We start from the raw sequence: 18946 nt of genomic DNA on the forward strand, positions 1-18946 counted from the left end.
CTGCACCAGGGAGAAAACATCACTATCAACAATAACATAGTCAATGAGACTTTTCTTATTCCTAGCCTCTTCTCTCCATGTGAATTTGTGCACATTTTTATGTTGGAACATGGTGTTAGTAATAACCAGTCCATGTCCTGAGCAGAAATCCAACAGATATTTGCCATTATTATTAGCTTTGCTCTTTTCTCCAAATTTTCCCAAAATATTTTTGTATGTCTCACAATCATTTCCTACTCTACTATTTAGATCCCCAACAAGGACCAACTTTTCCTTTTTCATTGTGTCAGTTGCTTTTTTCTAAAGCCTCAAAAAATTCCTCCACTTCTACCTTAGTAGAGCCTTCTGTGGGACCATAGGCACAAATAAGTCTCATTGTCCAGTTCCCCATTCTCATATTTGCCCACATTACTCTACTTGAGACTGACTGCCATTCAAGAAGATTAGCCTCGTATTTTGTGTTGAATACTATGGCTACTCCTTCTTTTCCTTGATTGTTATTGCCTGAATATAACATTTTGTATTTATTGCTCAGAAAGATCTCACCAGTTTTGGTCTTTTTTGTTTCAGTCACCCCTATTATGTCGATCTGGTACTTATCTAATTCCTCAGCTAGCTCCATTTCTTTGCCATTCAGGCTTCTTACGTTGATAGTACCGATCTTTAACTCTGGTGATGTTGAGTTGGGGTTTGTTTTCAGATTTGTTCCAGTAGCTGACTTTTCGCTGTTCGCCCTGGTTCCCTGGCGAAAACAACGGGGGCCTTGTTTAACCGGGCGACGCCCCAGCCGGCATGAAATTTTGTCATGTCGTACCATCATTTTTTATTTTGGTTTAACCAATAAGAATACAATTTGGTCGGCTAAATTCCAAATTGCCAGCCCATCCTCGTTCGTTCAGTATCAAAGTAGATACCCAACAGGGTGCACCACGAGAAGGTGAGGATTGGACATTAGGTCAGAAGCCCTGGTCGGTTCTCCGCATTCCTTTAAAGGCTATGTGGAGGTCTCCTCTCAGTTATACAGCTTTGACCCTTAAGCACCCCATATATATATATATATATATATATATAATATTTACTTGCATTTTTAAACTTTTCTTTTTTTTTTTGAAGATAGTGGCTACCTTCTTTGTCTTCTGTGTGCTGTTTTAATCATTTTGTACTCTATCCTGTAGACTGTAGGTTGAATGTAAAAGTAATTTTTTTGTGTGTTATGGATAGATATAATGGAATATGTATGTATGTATGCTCCAAATCACCTTGATCGAAGCCTTTCTTCTGTGAAAAAAAAATTCCCTCAAAGTTTGCAAAAAATTAAAAATTAATTTGTAGGACCCCCCCCCCCCCAAAAAAAAAAAAGTTGTGGGTGACTAAATAAATTTGAACTTTTTGTGAGAGATTCTTGATAGGTGGCTATAAAACAAAATTAGTCCCCCATTCTGTTATTTTCATCCCCTCAATATAGACAGCCTTCAAATGAAAAAAAAAACACTAGTTCTTTATTATTTTATTTATTTTATTTTTTTTGTTGTATGTTTCAGCATGTTTATACACACTTATCAAGACATAATTTTAGGACCTCCCAAGTGGTGGTAAAGTAAGCAGATGACTTATTGAGAGGTTTTACATGTGACCAGTATTAATATAAGAGTGAAGGGGAGGACTTAAAACAGTAACGTAGCTAATGTGGGCCATGTTACCTCCTGAGTTTTGCAAAGAACCAAGTATACTGCAGTTTAAATTGCTTATCAAGTTTTGTTCTGTTTTAACACATTTTATTTAAGGTTATTTGCCACTTTACAACTAATAAATATTACGTTTAAGTGAGAGTCCTTGTCATTCACCACTTAAAGTAATTTGTCTTTCCAAAGGATGTTATTAAAGAGGCTTCCAGGGAGTCAGGGACTCATCGAGGACGCACCAGCTATCATACTTATTCTTGAATTCATTCACACTGCTTGCGCACGCAACATCCAATGGCAATCCATTCCAGTCGCACACTATGCGAGAAAAAAAATCTAGCCCTCACCCCGTTTTTAGCAGCATTCATTCTCAGCTTCCAAGGATACCCTCTTGTCCTTTCCAAACCCTTCATAAAATGAAAAATTCCATCAAGGGAAATCTGGTATGACCTTTTCAGAAGTTTGTAGTCTCAATCACATCACCCCACTTTCTCCTGTTTGATAGTGTCTGCAATCTACAAATTCTCCATCTGGCTTCATAATCAGTTCTACAATGTTGATATCATTTTTAACACTCTCCTTTGCACTCTCTCTCTCCCCACTTAAATCAGAATCACAATGAAAACCAGGAGACTAGACCTGTACACATCATTATCTTTAAATGTGAAAGTTCATTTCAGCATTGTAATTATCTGTATTTGCAGTCTTTGCTATCTGCCCCCTGAACTTCAGCTTCCTATTACTAACACTCCAAGATCCCTAACCTGATTAGTTTCTTCTAGCCTAATCCTACCAATATAATACGACATTGAATATCTAATCGCACCAAAGAGCATACATCCATTTTCCCATGCCCACAATTCCAGCCTATTCAAATCATTCTGCAAGTACTGCATATCAACAGCATTCCTGATTACCTTACATGTCTTTGCATCATCAGCAAATAGTTATGTTGCCTGTCAAATCCTTCCCAATATCATTAATATGCAAATTGAATAACAGTGGACCAAGCACTGATCCTTGGTGGTACAGCATAGGTTATCTTAAATCTTGCAGACTCATATCCTCTGCATACCACTTTGATATCTGTCAGTCAACCATCCTCTTATCCATGCTACTATTTTATAATCCAAACCCATATTCTCCAATTTAGGCAACAGCCTACCATGCTGTATTCTGTCAAAAGCCTTAACAAAAATCCAAAAGTATCATGGTATATCTATTCTCCTTGTCTAGTTCAATGGTAACATTATAGAATGTGAGCAAGTTGCTAACACATGACCTTCCCTTAATAAACCCTTGCTCTTGACTTTGCTGCTCTTCTTAACATTAATTTTCTTCTGTGTTTTTGGCATCATTTTAAACTATACTTATTATTGAAATATCTTAACAAAAATATGTTATAAAACATTAAATTCACTAAAATCTACACTAATATGTTATTAAACAAAAATACAAGGATAAATTCACTGACCAATCGCAATGTAGTGAATGTTTACAGTCTTGTCAATTTTAATAGAAATTTTGTAGTAATTTGATTTTAATACTTACCAGTGTAAACACAGACTTTAAACTACAGATTAGAGTTCCTCTGATTAGACATTCAGTGCTTTATATATATATATACATGCATAGTGTTTTTTCTCCTCTATTCAAGCATTTCTTCAGTAATTTTTTATTTTCCCATTGGTTGTCACACAGCATGCCACTCATGATATTAAAAGTTGTCTTGATAGGTGGATATACTAAATATACTAAAAGAAGCAATGAAAAACATTACATTTTTAAAAGGCTGTCTATGCTGAATTGAAATTAACAGGAGTATCAATTTTGCTTTATGGACACCTATCAAAAGTGTTTCTCTTGCTTCAAAGTTACATATTGTAACTTTGAAGTTTCAGGCTTTATAGAAGCCTCAAATGGCTAACAGAGAACCAACCAGGACTTATGACTTAATGTCCAGTTCTTACCTTCTCATGGCACACCCTGTTAGGTATCTGGATACTGAACAAACGAGGATGGGCTGGCAATTTGGGATTTAGCCAACCAAATTGTATTTTTATTGGTTTAAACCACAATGTAAAATGATGGTACAACGTGACAAAATTTCATGCCGGGTGGGACTTGCCCGGTTAAATAAGGTCCCATTGTTTTCTCCAGAGCGAACAGTCAAAAGTCAATTACTGAAAATAAGAGCCAACAGGCTTCACTTCGGCAAAGTTAAATTATTCAAAATTAAGTGGATATTGAATACCACATTATTTCTTAGCCGAATAAGAAACTCAAAGATAGAAAATCTAATCCAAGAGTTTCATTTCGAATGTAGAAAACTATATAAAGTTCGGCAAGTCCCAACATAAGCCAACACCTGGTAGTGTGCAATGCTAGGGCAACTCGTAGTAAAGGTGGAGCAAGCTCCAATCGCTGTCCTTAGTATTTTCTCATAATGTAAAATACAGTTCCTAGGTCTGCCTACTCACTGATGAGACCTCAAAAAGGTCGAAACCGGTCTGGGTAGTGATCTCTCATAATGTAGAACAGTAATACATCTCCTACCCTAGCATTGCACTACCAGGTGTTGGCTTATGCTTGGACTCTCCAAACTTTATATAGTTTTCTATATTCGGCATGAAACTCTTATATTAGATTTTCTATCTTTGAGGTTCTTATTCAGCTGAGAAATAATGTGGTATTCAATATCTACATTATTTCGAATAGTCAAAAGTCAGCTACTGGAACAAACCCTGAAACACATCCCAACTCAACATTGCCAGAATTCAAGATCAGTACTATCAACATAAGAAGCCTGAATGGCAAAGAAATGGAGCTGGCTGAGGAATTGGATAAGTACCAGATCAACATAATAGGGGTAACTGAAACAAAAAAGGCAAAAAGGGGTGAGATCTTTTTGAGCAATAAATACAAAATGTATTCAGGCAATAACATTTGGAGAGAAGGAGTAAATATGAGGCTGATCTTGAATGCAGGCAGTATCAAGTAGAGGGATGTGGGCAAATATCAGAATGGGGAACTGGACAATGAGACTTATTTGTGCCTATGGTTCCACAGAAGGTTCTACTAAGGTAGAAATGTAAGAATTTTTTGAGATTTTAGAGAATGCAACTGACACAATGAAAATGCAAAAGTTGGTTCTTGTTGGGGATCTAAATAGCACAGTAGGAAATGATTGTCAGCCATACACATATTTTGAGAAAATTTGGAGAAAAGAGCAAAGCTAATAATGGCAAATACTCGACGGATTTCTGCTCAGGACATGGATAGGTTATTACTAACACAATGTTCCAAAATAAAAATGTGTACAAATTCACATTGAAAGAAGAGGCAAGGAATAAGATAAGTTTCGTTCACTATGTTAATAATAAAAAAAAAACTATGTTAATGTTGAGAGTGGTTTTCTCACTGATGCAGGACACTAGAGTATACACAGGATTTGAAATCGGAAGTGATCACAATTTAGTCTTGAGCAGGATAAAATTGAATTTCATACTGCAAAGAAGAACATTTAAGAAAGTTTTAAAGCGAATAAAATTTAAGTATCTCTTAAATGTGAACTGTAGAAAAATCCACAAACAATATTCAAGAAAAAATGAAAGAGTTTGGGAACAGGAATCAAATCTTGGAGATTCAGTGGCAAGCCCTGAAGAAAATATTGATTGATTCAGCCAGAGAGGCATGTGGCGAGGTTGTGTGCAAGGATAGAAAAATCGGAACTCCATGGTAGACACAGGAAATTAAAGAGGCATTTAAGGAAAAGAAGAAAGCATATCAAAAGTTCCTGGCAAATAAGTCAGCTCTTAGAGAATGCAGTGTATTCTCTAATGCAGATTAGAGAATACACTGTGTAAAACTAGCTAAACAAAAGTCATGGGAAGACTTAGGTAAGAACATAGAAAATAAATATTAAGAAGGTGGCAAGATATTCTGGAGGTTGTTGAAGAAGCTCATATATGGAGGAAAGAGTGCTGTGAAACGAATTAGAGATGATAAAGGTTAAATAAAAACTGGAGAAAATGATATCCTTGATATGTGGAGTAATTACTTCAAAAATGTGTACAGTGTAAAAAACACTCAACAGGCATGCAATCAGGAATACATATCCATACTCGAAGTAGAAAAAGCCATGAAAAGCCTAAAATGTGGAAAGGCAGCTGAAGTAGATGGTATTCGACCAGAAATGCTCAAGTATTGAGGTATAAAAGTCTTACAGTGGCGCTGTACTGCATAATTCAGAAGGCCTGGACAGATGGATGAATTCCAGATGATTGCAGTATATCTCTCATAGTACCTATTAAAAAAAAAAAAAGTAAATTAAACAATGTGAGAATTAGAGGTGTTCCTGGTAAGATTTATGCAAGTATACTTGAGAGACAGTTGAGAAGGATTGTGGAAGAGAAACTTGGTGAAGAACAAGCTGGATTCATGCCAAATGAATCCAGCTTGTTCAGATTTTCACTTTACAACAAATAGTTGAGAAATCTTGGGAATATAACAAACATTTCTATTTAAGTTTTGTAGACCAGCAAAAGGCATATGACAAGGTGCGAAGAGAAAAGCTATTCAAAATGCTTGGTATCAATGGGGCATTATTTCAAGGAGTACTTAGTCTCTATTTGAGCTGTAAGTCAGCAGTTAGAATTAAAGGAAGTACAAGAAGATGGTTTAATGTTAAATCAGTGTCAGACAAGGATGTACATTATTCCTCTGTTATTCATTATCTATATAGATCACATTATGAAGAAAAGTGGTATTAAACATGTCAAAATTCGAAATGTTAATCTTAGCTCTTTGCTTTATTGCAGACGATGTTATACTTCTAAATAAATCCGCTATGAGTCTGCTGGATTCCCTGACTAAATTGAATAACCATGTTAATAGATATGGTTTGAAGGTCAGCAATAACAAGACAAAGACGATGAAAATAGGCAGAGAAAAACTAGTCAAAATACTAAATTAGCTATATATAGGACAGTGTTCAAATCAATTTTAACTTATGGATCTGAGAGCTGGGTTAGAATTAAAGCAGTTGACCAAAGGCCAGAGAGAGAGGCATAAACAGATGGCATCAATGGCAATATCATATTGAAAACAAGGATATTAGGAAAGAACTTGATATTGTTAGCAGAGCTAAAGTCAGGTAGTATGGTCATGTAAATAGAATGGGCAAGGAAAGATTAGAAAAACAAGTGTTCTCTGCCAGGTTGGCAGGAAAAAGACCCAGAGGAAGACCAAGATATAGGTGGATTGATACAGTAAAAAGTGTCTTAGAAGACAGAAATATGAGATCCTATAATGTTGGAGTCTTGTCAAGGAACCGATTGATTTGGGCAAAAATTGAAGGTAGGAAATTAATATAAGTTTTTCATGTAGTACTTTCATAATATCTTATACACTCCTTGAGGGTACATGTCAGGAATTTGATGATGACAATGCAGTAGCGTTAAGGTTAATATGTCTTAGTTTTATGTCAGGGTTTATTGCCCTTTGCCTTCATGATTTGATGTGATGTTATCTGGATAGATAAATAACAGTGAAAAAATCGTACACTTTTTCTTGTACATGATTTTCTATTTAATCATCTTATATCTTCATTTTTAGCTGCTGACTTACTGAATATATTATTGGTTATATACTGTTTTTTCCCCCTCTCTATATGTTGTCACACAATTCTCTCTCTCGGAACTTTCCTCTTCAATTGTTAATTCCTTTTAGAGCACTCTTGCCTTATTTCTACTAGGCATTTTAATCACCTTCAGGACCCCCCCCCCCTTTGATATTTATCTTACCAAAGAAGTCTTCTTATGGATTTTGTTTAGTACTTTTATACGACTAACACTTTTAATAAAACCAGATCACAGTATAGTTTCATGTATTTTTTTTCTCTCTACTTGCTAAGTCCTTGTTGATTTAGCAGCAGGAAAGTTTGACTTTTCCAGGATTGACTCTTCATTTTCTTTTATCTCTTCAGAATATTCACATTTTTCTCTTCTTACAAACAACTACACTTCATTTAGGTAGGAGATGAATTTCATTGTGAGAGCAACAAAAATGACATGAAAAAACTAAGCATAGTCCAGTTGTTGCAGTAGGAGTGCTTTAGAAAATAGAGTAATCATATCAGAATCCTGATAAATAATAGATCAATTTTTGGACGAAATTGTTGATTATAAAATAGGGATGGACTTCTATCAGCTACTCCTGCTCCCCTCCCTACACACTCATCCCAGGTTATATACCAGAAAAGACCATGATAATTAAAATAATTTATGAGCTCTGATATCATCTGTTAAAGGAAATAAACAATACTGATGTTTATGCTTGGATGGGTAGGTAAATGACTACTTCTATTTTAGAAAGTTTAAATCTGGGTTAATACATAAGCATGCGCTCATACACAAAATTTGCAGTCTTGGGAACAGTAAACCCATTAATGTAGAGTGCACATTGTGGCCTCAGCAGTGTCTCATCTTCCTACTGCAGTTGCAGAATAGTGACATCAATATCATTTGAGAAATGACTTGGAAACATCCTAAAGAGCATTGTCAGATTCATCAAGTACTGCTATATAGAGGCTGATCAGCAGTATATGTGTTTTAGAGCTGTACTTCGAAGAGAAGAAATTTTGGGACTTTCCTTGAGGTGCAGCACCCAAAAACACTTGTATTGTATGCCAAAAGAAATGAGCAAAAGGTGAAAACCAGATATTTGTCCTGAAATCCAAACGTGGTTCCCCCCATCAACTTGTAATCAGTGGTAAGTAGTATTGTCAAAAAAACACATTACCACCTAGTGGTGCACATTCTGAGTACCCACAAAGGCTATTTCCTCTGAGAATTGTGGTTGTCACACTTCTATGTTAAAATTGGCTCAGTTGCTTTCAGTGTGAAAGTGTAAACAGGCATTTGGTTGCTATAGGCTGACTGAACTTTGCCAAAGTTTGTTGTACTGCACATTGTGATGGATAGAACATAAGTTCCGTTCATGTTAAATTTTTAAGAGTTTAGCCTCAGACAAAATCATGCAATCTGTCTTGGCTATCCCAAGAAGAATGTCATTTAGGCTTGACATTTGTTACGAAGAAACTTAACATTCACCAGTCAGTGCCTAAACAGTGTAACAAAGCAGCTAATGCTGGAAATGAGATTTTCACTAATTTGCAGGAACTTAGATGTGCAGTGTAACCATACCACCTACCTGTATACATGATGGTTAGGTCACGTTTAGAATGCCACATTCAAGTGTGGAGGCAGGTCACTAGAAAGGATAATGCTATGTGGTGAAGGTCCCAGACCTTCATTACATATCTGGGATGTGTCACTACTCTTGTGAAAAAAGTATTTGATCCTGTAGGTTGCAGATCTTAGAGAGAAAAGCAATGATTGTATTCTAATAAAGCTGTTGAGAGATGTTGCTTCCTGGGAATTGTGCACTAAGAATTGTCTTAAACTAATCTAAATCAGGCTTAGAAAATACTATTTTAGTGAAAGAGAAGTCGACCAGTGGAATAAACTTCAGAAATACTGTACTAGCAAATGAAACACATTTACATTTGTAAGTAGGTCATTAAGTTTGTTTGGTATGCGTTGTAGTGTGTGCTTAGGTAAAAAAAAATTAGCAGAAAGTTTTTACATTTTCAATATGGACACCATAATGCGTGATGTATTGCTGCCATGACACACCTTAACCACTCTACCAGCCAAGACGTCAAGGTTATCTTATCATGAATGCGAAGTGCATATTAAAATTGTAATACTATTGTGATATTACATTGAAATATATGATAAGATACGAAGTCTATGAAGATGCATATTTGATCCATAATGACCGGTAAGGTGGTTAATACGATTCCCGGATCTCCTTTCGCTGCAATGATTACAGCAATCCTGTGGGGCACATTTTCCACAAGTGTATAATATAATATTATTCACTGGGAATTTTGAACCATTCTTCCTGTCGACATGTAATAAGGTCTAGACTTGTCCAGAGGATGTCCCTTAACCATACCCTACACACCAATTCATTCCACAGAGATGTACCATACCAGCCGACTGGTTGCTATCAGCATTCTGTGAATGTCAGTCAAGTGGGGTGACGTTAATGTCCACAGACCACGCAGTTACAGCAGCAGCAGCCTTATGACATGGTGTATTGTCTTGCTGAAAGAGACAACCGTCAATTCCATAGAAATGCCGCAAAGTAGAAAGCATTACATTGTCCAGAATGTTCAGATACCTCCTGGAGTTCAATATTCGTGGCAACATAGAGGTCCGAAGCCAAACCAAGAAAAACAGGACCATGCCATCACACCTCCACTTCCGAATTTCATAGTTGGTGTTATGCTCTCTGGTAAGACGTTCACCAGGCATCCATCACACTTCACATTCGTCCACCTGCTCGGTACAGGGTGTAGCGTGATTCGTCACACCATAACAGTTTTCAAGCTTCCACGTCCCATCATACGCTCTCTTTGCACCACCGAAGACGATGCTGCATTTGGTTCGGGTGATGTGGGGGGGTTACATATTGCATTCCTGTCATGGAAATCCATGTTGTGAGCCTCGGTTCTGAATGTTTTGAGTTCAAGTCGTTCCCCCCAAACTCCGCAATTAACGTGTCGGCTGACGAATGGGGATTTTTACATATCCTTCTTTTACATAGCGTCAGGTTCGATGTGATGAGTCGTCCACTGCAGGCAGCAATTGCAGTTGACTCCCTGTGCTTTCATCTCAGTATGATATCACTAAATGTTGACCTGGGATGGCCCAATTTATCAACAAACTACAAAACTGCTTCAGAATGTCTCTTTCAAACTCCATCTGTTCCCTTCTCTCAGCCGTTTTGGACACAGTTGCACTGACTTGGGAGCACCATATTCTCAATTTATACCAGCTACAAACACGTGACTCGTCACATGCAGGATGCACTTGCCAGTGGAAAGTGTCCGTTTACTTCTTTGCAACCAGCGTATATATGAAAGTACTGTACATTTATTCATTCTCACACTCACCTAAAAGATCCCTGCACGTGTGCACACAAAAGTTCACTTGTTCTTGCCTGAATTAATATCCCCAGTTTCCCTGTTCACAATCAACTCTCCCTTTGAACAAATCTTCCACCGAACTCCTTACTTTACTGAAATATACGCCGCTCATTGATGTAGTCTTGCACTCCAATTCTTTCCTGACCACTGTGAACTCAATTTCTCTTACTCAATTTACGAATTGGTTCTTTGCTATCACGCCCCTTTAATTCATTTCTGTTACTACTTAAAACTTACATCTTCACTATTACTCTGTTTTATCTTCTTTCAGCAACTATCATATCCCTCTCATGAAATTTTTTTTATGTAGCTCCTACTCACGAGAGGTTTTTCTGTGATCCTATATATATGTAGTATATTCATACCGTGGTTAGACTAATATGTATTATTGATTTCATGATTTCTTTTTAGTATTTTTATTGATTTTTACATAGTCCGGAAGACGTGCTGTAAAGACCAAACATGAAACTTTTTAAGCCAATTCAGGCCTATAATGAGCTGGGGGGGGGGAATCTCCCAATCGTCGATGAAATTCATCTCCTAAAGACAAACATTTATGCCTACAGCGGGATTCGAACTCGCAGCCTGATTGATAGCAGGCAAGCTAACCACTCTGCCATCCAGGCGATAGATGGTACTCAACAATCAAAACACATTCTCGTTCTACTTCGCATTCCAATAGTACCACTCGTATCTTTATCCTTAATCTTCACTCCACAAAAATACTATTTCTTCACCTTCTCATCAGGTACACGCAGGATTATCGAGTCCCTACTAAATATCGAGTTATTTCTTACACTCTTCCATACGTTCTCTCTCTTATTCTTGCTTTGTCTTTAGTTTTTTTCCTTTCCTTTCTCTTCACTACTTTCCAAATTTTGTTTTTGTTTTTACCACCTGATAACCCATGTCACAATGGTTAGAATTACTAAGCGTTCTCCAAGGTTTCGTACCTTCTTCTTGCTAAATTGTAGCAATTTTACTCTGCTTTGTTATTATTGTGCCCCTACAGGAAGCAAGACCTGAGTGCTTAAGTTTCTGTAGAACCATCTCCTATTATGTAAACCCTAAAGCAAAGCACTCCAATCACCTGAAATCCCCCAGATACACAACAATTATCTCCACAGATCCTTTAAGGCAATCAACTTTAAGCCTTCACAGTGCTATCAATGAATTAAGGAGAGAGAGAGAGAGAGAGAAAAAAAAACTGTCTCGTGTAGTGATCTGAGAACCTAAAAGTGACATTACTGTGTGCTATGTTGTGAATTCCAAAAAAAAAAAAAAAAAAAAATCAGCTAATGCCTTTTTATTCCCGTATATGGGGAGTAGGCGAGGCCATTTAGCCCTATCTAACTTTTGGAGACTGAGTGGGCAGTTCAATCTCCACTGGTACCAATCAGAGATAGATGGCCCAAGGCTATCACTAATTAAGCGGTAATCAGTGAAGAGATACGGCTCAAATGTGCCGCCATCTCGTGGTCCCTAACCCTAACACAATATATTTAATGTCTGAAATAATGTGGGTTCTACGGTCGATTTTCTTGAGTTTACAGGACGAAAAACCCGAGTTTCCGAGAGGAAAAACCTGCTTGCCCGTGCCAGAGATCGACTAACTCGGGAACCGGTCGAAAAAAGGCTTAGAAAAATTTCCTCTAGTCGCCGACTAGACTCGAAACCAAGTCTTCCTTCGTGCGGCCAAGCGCCGTGGTTGGCAAACGCCACATCCACTGAGCTACACAGTGAATTCTATTATTATTATTATTTTATTTTATTTTATTTTTTTGGATGAGCAAAAAAATATAAAAACATTCACTAGTGAATCTCCAACTATTAGAATTTTTTGAATAATAACTTTAACGCCTTTTATTACCTTTCGTTCTAGCCTTATCTAACTTTTGGAGATTGAGGGGGAAGTTTAGTCTCACCTGGTAGTCAGTGACAACTGGCCCAACAATGCATTCACTAATTATAAACGGAATCCAGTGAAGAGTGGCATCGGACTAGTTTCGCCATATCGTGGTCTGTAACTCTAACTTAGTATATTAATGTCTGATATAGTGAGAGTTCTATGATATCAATTTGATCGGGGAACTCACGCTAATTGGTCACGAAGTAGGTGATCACTTTACGTAAACTTAGCGGACGGTAAACATGAGTTTCTTAGTTACTTAGAACGGTAAACATGAGTTTCTGAGAGAAAAAACCAAGCTATTTTATATATAAACCTGGTTTTACCGCTTAGGTGCCTAAGTAGACTATCTCGAGAACCATTTGAGAAAAGGTTTCTCTAGTCAGCGACTAGATTCAAAATGAGAACGGCTTTTGGGTGGCCTAGCGTTAAGGAAGCAAATGTCAGTTCCTTAACATCAGAGTTATGCAGGCCTTTGAATCATAAAAATAATAATAATAATTATTATTATTATTACTACACACCCTTTATCATCAAATGTTAGACAGGGCTAAAAGATCGCGCCTGCTCCTTATAAGGGAATAAAAGGCGTTTGAGGATTTATTTATAATAATAATTCTTTGAGTGCCATCTCCTATCGGAGATCGGCGACCACTTTGGCAAATTTTGAGCGGTCTGTAGCCACTCTCAACAGTCTCTCAGAACTCATGCCAGTCCACTGTTCGATGTCTGCCATTGTCATCTTCTTCCAGATATATCTTCCCTTTTATAATCAATTGAAGTATCTTATATTTTTCATTAAGAAGTAGGTGAACAAGATATGCAGATTTTGTTCTTTTTATGGTATGTAAAAGTTCACGTGATTTCCCTCATTTGTTTAAGTACTTCTTGACTGGATGTTTTTGCTGTCCATGGGATTATTAACATTCGTCTGTATAACCACATCCCAAAGACATCAAGTATTTTTTATCGATGTTATCTTCAAGGTCAAAGTTTCTGCTGCGTACAGCAGTACAGACCATCCACAGCGTTTAATCATGAGTCCTCTAAGCTCTAAATTTAAATTGCGGTTACACAGTGTTGATTTCATCAGGAGGATATTTTTTATCGCGATTTCAATTCTAACTTTTATTTCCATTTCTGGATTGCAATCTTCATTTAGCCGACAACCGAGATATCTAAATTTTGTCACTTTTTCTATTTGTTTTCCGTTTAAAAATAGTGCTGAATTAAGAATTGGTTTCTTGCTTATGACCATGAATTTAGTTTTGGTGATATTTATTCTTAATCCCATTTTTTCACTTTTCGTTCATAGTTCGAGAAGATTTTGAAGATCCTGAATATTGTCATCCAGGAGAGTTGTGTCATCAGCATATCGGATGTTATTGGTGATTTCACCATTTACATTAATCCCTTCCATGCTTCCTTTTAAGATTTTTTGAAATATGACTTCTGAGTATATGTTAAAATGGAGATGCGACAGCACACATCCTTGCGTTACTCTTCGTTTGATGTAAATAAAGTCTGTAATAAACTTGAACAGATGTCTTTTAATTATTATTATTACTATAACCTCTATGGAGCCAGTAGACTTACCATCAGCGATTCATTGAACCCGACAACATATTCAATGAACCTCCGATACGTTAATAACATATTCCAGCAATGTGTTTTAACTCGATAAATGTCCCTCAATAACTTCAACTCCATTATTGAGGGACATTTATCGAGTTAACCCACATTGCTGGAATATGTTATTAACGTATCGGAGGTTCATTGAATATGTTGTCGGGTTCAATGAATCGCTGATAGTAAGTCTACTGCCTCCATAGAGGTTATAGTAATAATAATAATTAAAAGACATCTGTTCAAGTTTATTACAGACTTTATTTACATCAAACGAAGATAAATGTCCCTCAATAACTTCAACTCCATCATATCGCCTCTTTTCCTCCTAAGCCAACAAACTAAGTAATCCACATTCCTTTGACCTCTCTTTTCCCCGGGATTCCAGAGCCCTGATATTTCTTATTCAATCATCTGTGAACCTTCTCCAATAATACAGTAGCATATTAATCAGAGTGAAAATTTAATAGTCAAGATTTTCATGTTATCTGTCATTGACAATTTCCGGCCAGCTATCAGTGAAGGCAAAAAGTGAATCTACCCCACCATTCTTCTAAACCTAGCGACAATGTCCATTTCCCTTTGGGGGAACAAAAGGCATTAGCAGGTTTATTTTATCTGCAAACAAAAGTTCCATTATTCTAGTGACTAGAATAATGTAATCATAATAATAATAATAAGCTAATGCTTTTTATTCCCTTATAAGGAGTAGGCAAGTCCTTTAAATCCTATCTAGCTTTTGGAGACTGAGAGGACAGTTCAATCTCCACCGGTTGCCAATCAGAGATAGCTAGCCCATGTCTTTCACTAATTATAGAGAGCCACCGATGAAGAGACCGGCAAACAAGTGCTGCCATCTCTTGGTACTTAACCCTAACAGGATATGTTACTGTCTGAAGCAACGTGCGTTCTACGGTCAATTTTCTTGAGTTTACGGGTTGAAAAACCCGAGTTTCCAGGGAGAAACAACCAGCTTGCCTGTGACAGAGATCAACTTTGAGTTTACGGGTTGAAAAACCCGAGTTTCCAGGGAGAAACAACCAGCTTGCCTGTGACAGAGATCAACTAATTCGAGAAACGGTAGAAGAATGGCTTATAAAAATTTCCTCCAGTCGGTGGCTCGAACCATAAGTCTAACTTCGTGCGGCGTAGCTTAGAGGATGCAAGCGCCACTTCCACTGAGCTACATAAGCCTTTAGAATAATGTAAAAAAGTCTACACAGGCCTTAGAATAATGTAAGAAAGTGATATATATCCTCTCCTCTCATTGTTGTCTAAGACAGTGGTGAAGATTATTGGCATTCAAATTCTTTGACGCCCTGGAGAACTTTCATCCAATTAATGATCACCAATATGGATTCTAACAATCAAGATCCTCTTGTCAAAGCAGATTCTCTTGTTTACATCGCCCACTTCTGGGATAAGTGCCATGAAAAGGCTTGGAGAATTTGATATGGTTTCGAATGGAGGGCTTCTCAGCAAATTTCCTTTTATACATAAAAGGCCTCTCACTGACCCCAGATTCAATACACAGTTTTGCTGATGATAGCATTTTCCACTCAACCTATTCATACTATGAACCATGTACTGCTTAAACATCTGATGCTTCAAGATCAGCTACAATATGCTCCCAATATACTGATCACATCATCGTTCATTAACAACCTACTTATCTTCAATGTTTTCAAATCACAGTTTTATTTTTCGTTTTCTTAAAAAAAAACTTCGTTTTTCTCTCTCCTTAACTTTGACAAGTTGATAATGCTCAATTTAACAGTTAAGATCGGACCTCCGTTATCGGACGGAATCTTCCTTTTCGCTTTTCCTAGCCCAACTGTCACTTTTACGAGTGGGTATCCAAAAATGACCGGAAATATTTTTTGTAAAAAATTGTATTAAAGTTTATAATATGATATTTCAGTCTCCTTGAAGATACTCTCCATGTAAATCAATGCGCTTATCCTAACATTTTTTCCCCACTGCTGGAAACAGTTCTTCTGGAACTGTTCAACTGGGAGACTGTTTATGGCCTACAGCAACTTTCATGGCCTACTCCACAATGGCAGTAACAACTTCTTTCCCTTGTTAACTGATTGGTTTGCGACCTCTGCCAGGTCTAACTTCCAATGATCCCTTTCTTCAAAAGGATTAATCATTCATCACAGAGCACATGGAGATAGGGGAGAGATTTGTTCAGGCCACGAAATTTGCAGAGTGTGGCAACAACAATGGAATTGTTTAGGTAGTCCAGCTTCACGAGCAAAGCAAACTATGGCAGAGTTAGTGCTATCACTGTGGACAGTATTAACAACCAGAATGAAGGGTAAAAATCACTTCTCCATCTTTTTTTAAGCCCTCCCTGCACTTGCCAAGTTGCGTGATATGCAAATTCAATATATTTGGTGTTTACAATGTCCCTAGTCATGAATTCTGAAAGTACCTTTTTATTTTTCACATATATCACTTCCACTGGATTCACAGTGTATTCCTGCAAAGTTTTGCAGCATTTGGATCCCTGGATGCAGAGCCTCCTCGTGCAGGTTGTCCCCACACAAAGGCGCCTGATCAGGAGGGGCACCATTTCATTTTAATTTGCAAATTCTATTTTATGGGGGACGCTGAAATATAATTTTGAACAAAGCTGCCTGTTACCTATGGGGACGGCACTGGCTGGATGGCACTCTGCCGGGATGCTTTATGTCACCCTGCATATATATATTTACTTATTTATTTATCATTAACATTTGTTATAAGTATGTTTTAGCATGTATTTACAAACAAAGAATTCTGAAATGCTGGTAAAAGAAAAAAAAACTTCGTTTTTAACATACCGTGTGCCTTAAAATACACAGAATCCACTTGCTCTGATCCTAGGTTTCCTTTTTCGTTTCTTTTTCTTTTCTTTTCTTTTCTTTTTGAAATCACATTGACTAGTGTTATTGAAATCACTAAATGTTATTTTATTAAAATATCATTCTAATATAATAACCATTCTCATATGGAGGTGGCAAGGGTTTTCCCCTCCCTTAAACTCGGGTTTTTCTCCGGTATGTTTGCAAATCGGCTAGAGAACGCACGCAAGTTACAAACATAAAATCTAGTTATGGATGACATTGTATGACAATGGACAGCGCCATTGTGTGCAGATGGAGGATTTCGTAGTGAAGACTGTGGATTGTGTAGCGTGGAGTGGAGATTCTACCTCAATGAATCCATGGTGATGTCACTTAATAATAATTTTCGCACTGTAATTTATCTGTTTTTATTTTTTTCTCGTTTGTTTGTTTCTGTTGCAAATTCGTGATTTTTGTTGGTTTCATTCACTTTAAGGGAAGATCTTTTAATTCATGTGATTATATGAAAAATAAAAAAAAAAGCAGCTTTGAAATTTTTAATATCTATTCCAAATTATTGATTTTTTTTTAAATTTAAATATAGGCTAGTTTTAAAAGCATACGTAAGAACAAATAAATAAAAACGATTAAAATATCCACACGAAGTTTGTGAAAAATATTTCTCATGTTGGACTCCTTATAACCCTCAGATTTCGGGAGCAAAAAAAATAAACGTATGCTTTGTAGTCTAATCTCAAATCGATTTATTTATTTAATTTTTCTCTCTTATTTGCAGTTTCATCTCTCTCTCTATGATCAATCAGGCGAACCGAGTAAATAAGAAAGTTGGAAAAACAGCAACTAGTTTAATTTACCTCTGTAACAAAATAAATAAATAGTAACAAAGGAACTATAAGGTTGCATCACTGTCGAGATGTTTACGCATCTTACTGAAAATCTGGTTGGGATGGAGTAGTTCGTCCGACACTTTCTTCGTTTATTAATTGCCCTTAAACTGATGTGGAAGTGTGCTGTATGAATTTCATTAGGTTACTGGAAATCGCTGCTTTCCCCCCTTTGTTAATTGAATTTGTTTATGTATTCTTTATATCCCATAGCCAAAGGAGAGCTATTTGTGCTGTCCTAATTTGTCTTCTCTTTCAACAATGGAGATAATAATTAAGTGCTAATGTTATGGTCTAATTTTATGCAAGTGTGACTGACGAAGTAAGTTTCGATTTTATTTATTTTTCTTTTATTATTATTTTAAATTGCCAAAAATAAATAAAAAGCGCCCAAAATTTTGTGATACAAAATTTGTTTCTCTACCACTGGCTGAATTGTAGTGTTTTCATATGTATAATATGGAGAATGCGATTTATTTATTAAAATTTTTGATTTTCATCATATATTACTCTAACTGTGAAGTCAGGTCTTCTGAATCGATAAATTATATAATGTAAGATTGAAGTGCGTTTTAATATTTTCATGTATGAGTAAAGACTAATGCTTGAAATGACTCAAACTTTTTCTCTATAGATATTATACTTTATTGGATGTGATAATAACACCACGTTATGAGTTTCGATAGTGATGCTTCTTGAATTGAACCTAATAATTGGTCGTTTATGTGTCGTAGACCTTTTTTGAGATTGGCATTCAAATAGAAATTTTCATGGCATCATGAAAAAACATGACGCGAAGAACTTGTCAACGTGAAAGGTTAGTTAAACGTGATGTCATTTATCAAGTGACATCATGTTTTACAACTCAAATCTAATTTAATTTCTTGACGAGAGAAAACTTCCATCCTCCAATACATAAAGTGCACATATAG

General features: G+C 36.6%; 1 protein-coding gene across 4 annotated transcripts in view; it reads left to right on the forward strand.

Annotated features, from left to right (window-relative positions):
- Window positions 1–18113: 18113 nt before the first annotated feature.
- LOC150101886 (CUE domain-containing protein 1-like) overlaps window positions 18114–18946 on the forward strand; it is a 150507-nt gene continuing 149674 nt past the window's right edge. For all 4 annotated transcript variants that reach the window (XM_090400033.1, XM_090400036.1, XM_090400034.1 and 1 more), the window contains exon 1: window positions 18114–18336. The gene's annotated coding sequence lies outside the window, so the exon portion shown is untranslated. The remainder of the gene's footprint in view (window positions 18337–18946) is intronic.

The sequence above is a fragment of the Typopeltis vanoorti genome, chromosome 11, assembly GCF_054136105.1.
Source record: "Typopeltis vanoorti isolate ZY-2024b chromosome 11, IOZ_Tvanoo_1.0, whole genome shotgun sequence".
In the NCBI taxonomy this organism is placed as follows: Eukaryota; Metazoa; Arthropoda; class Arachnida; order Uropygi; family Thelyphonidae; genus Typopeltis; species Typopeltis vanoorti.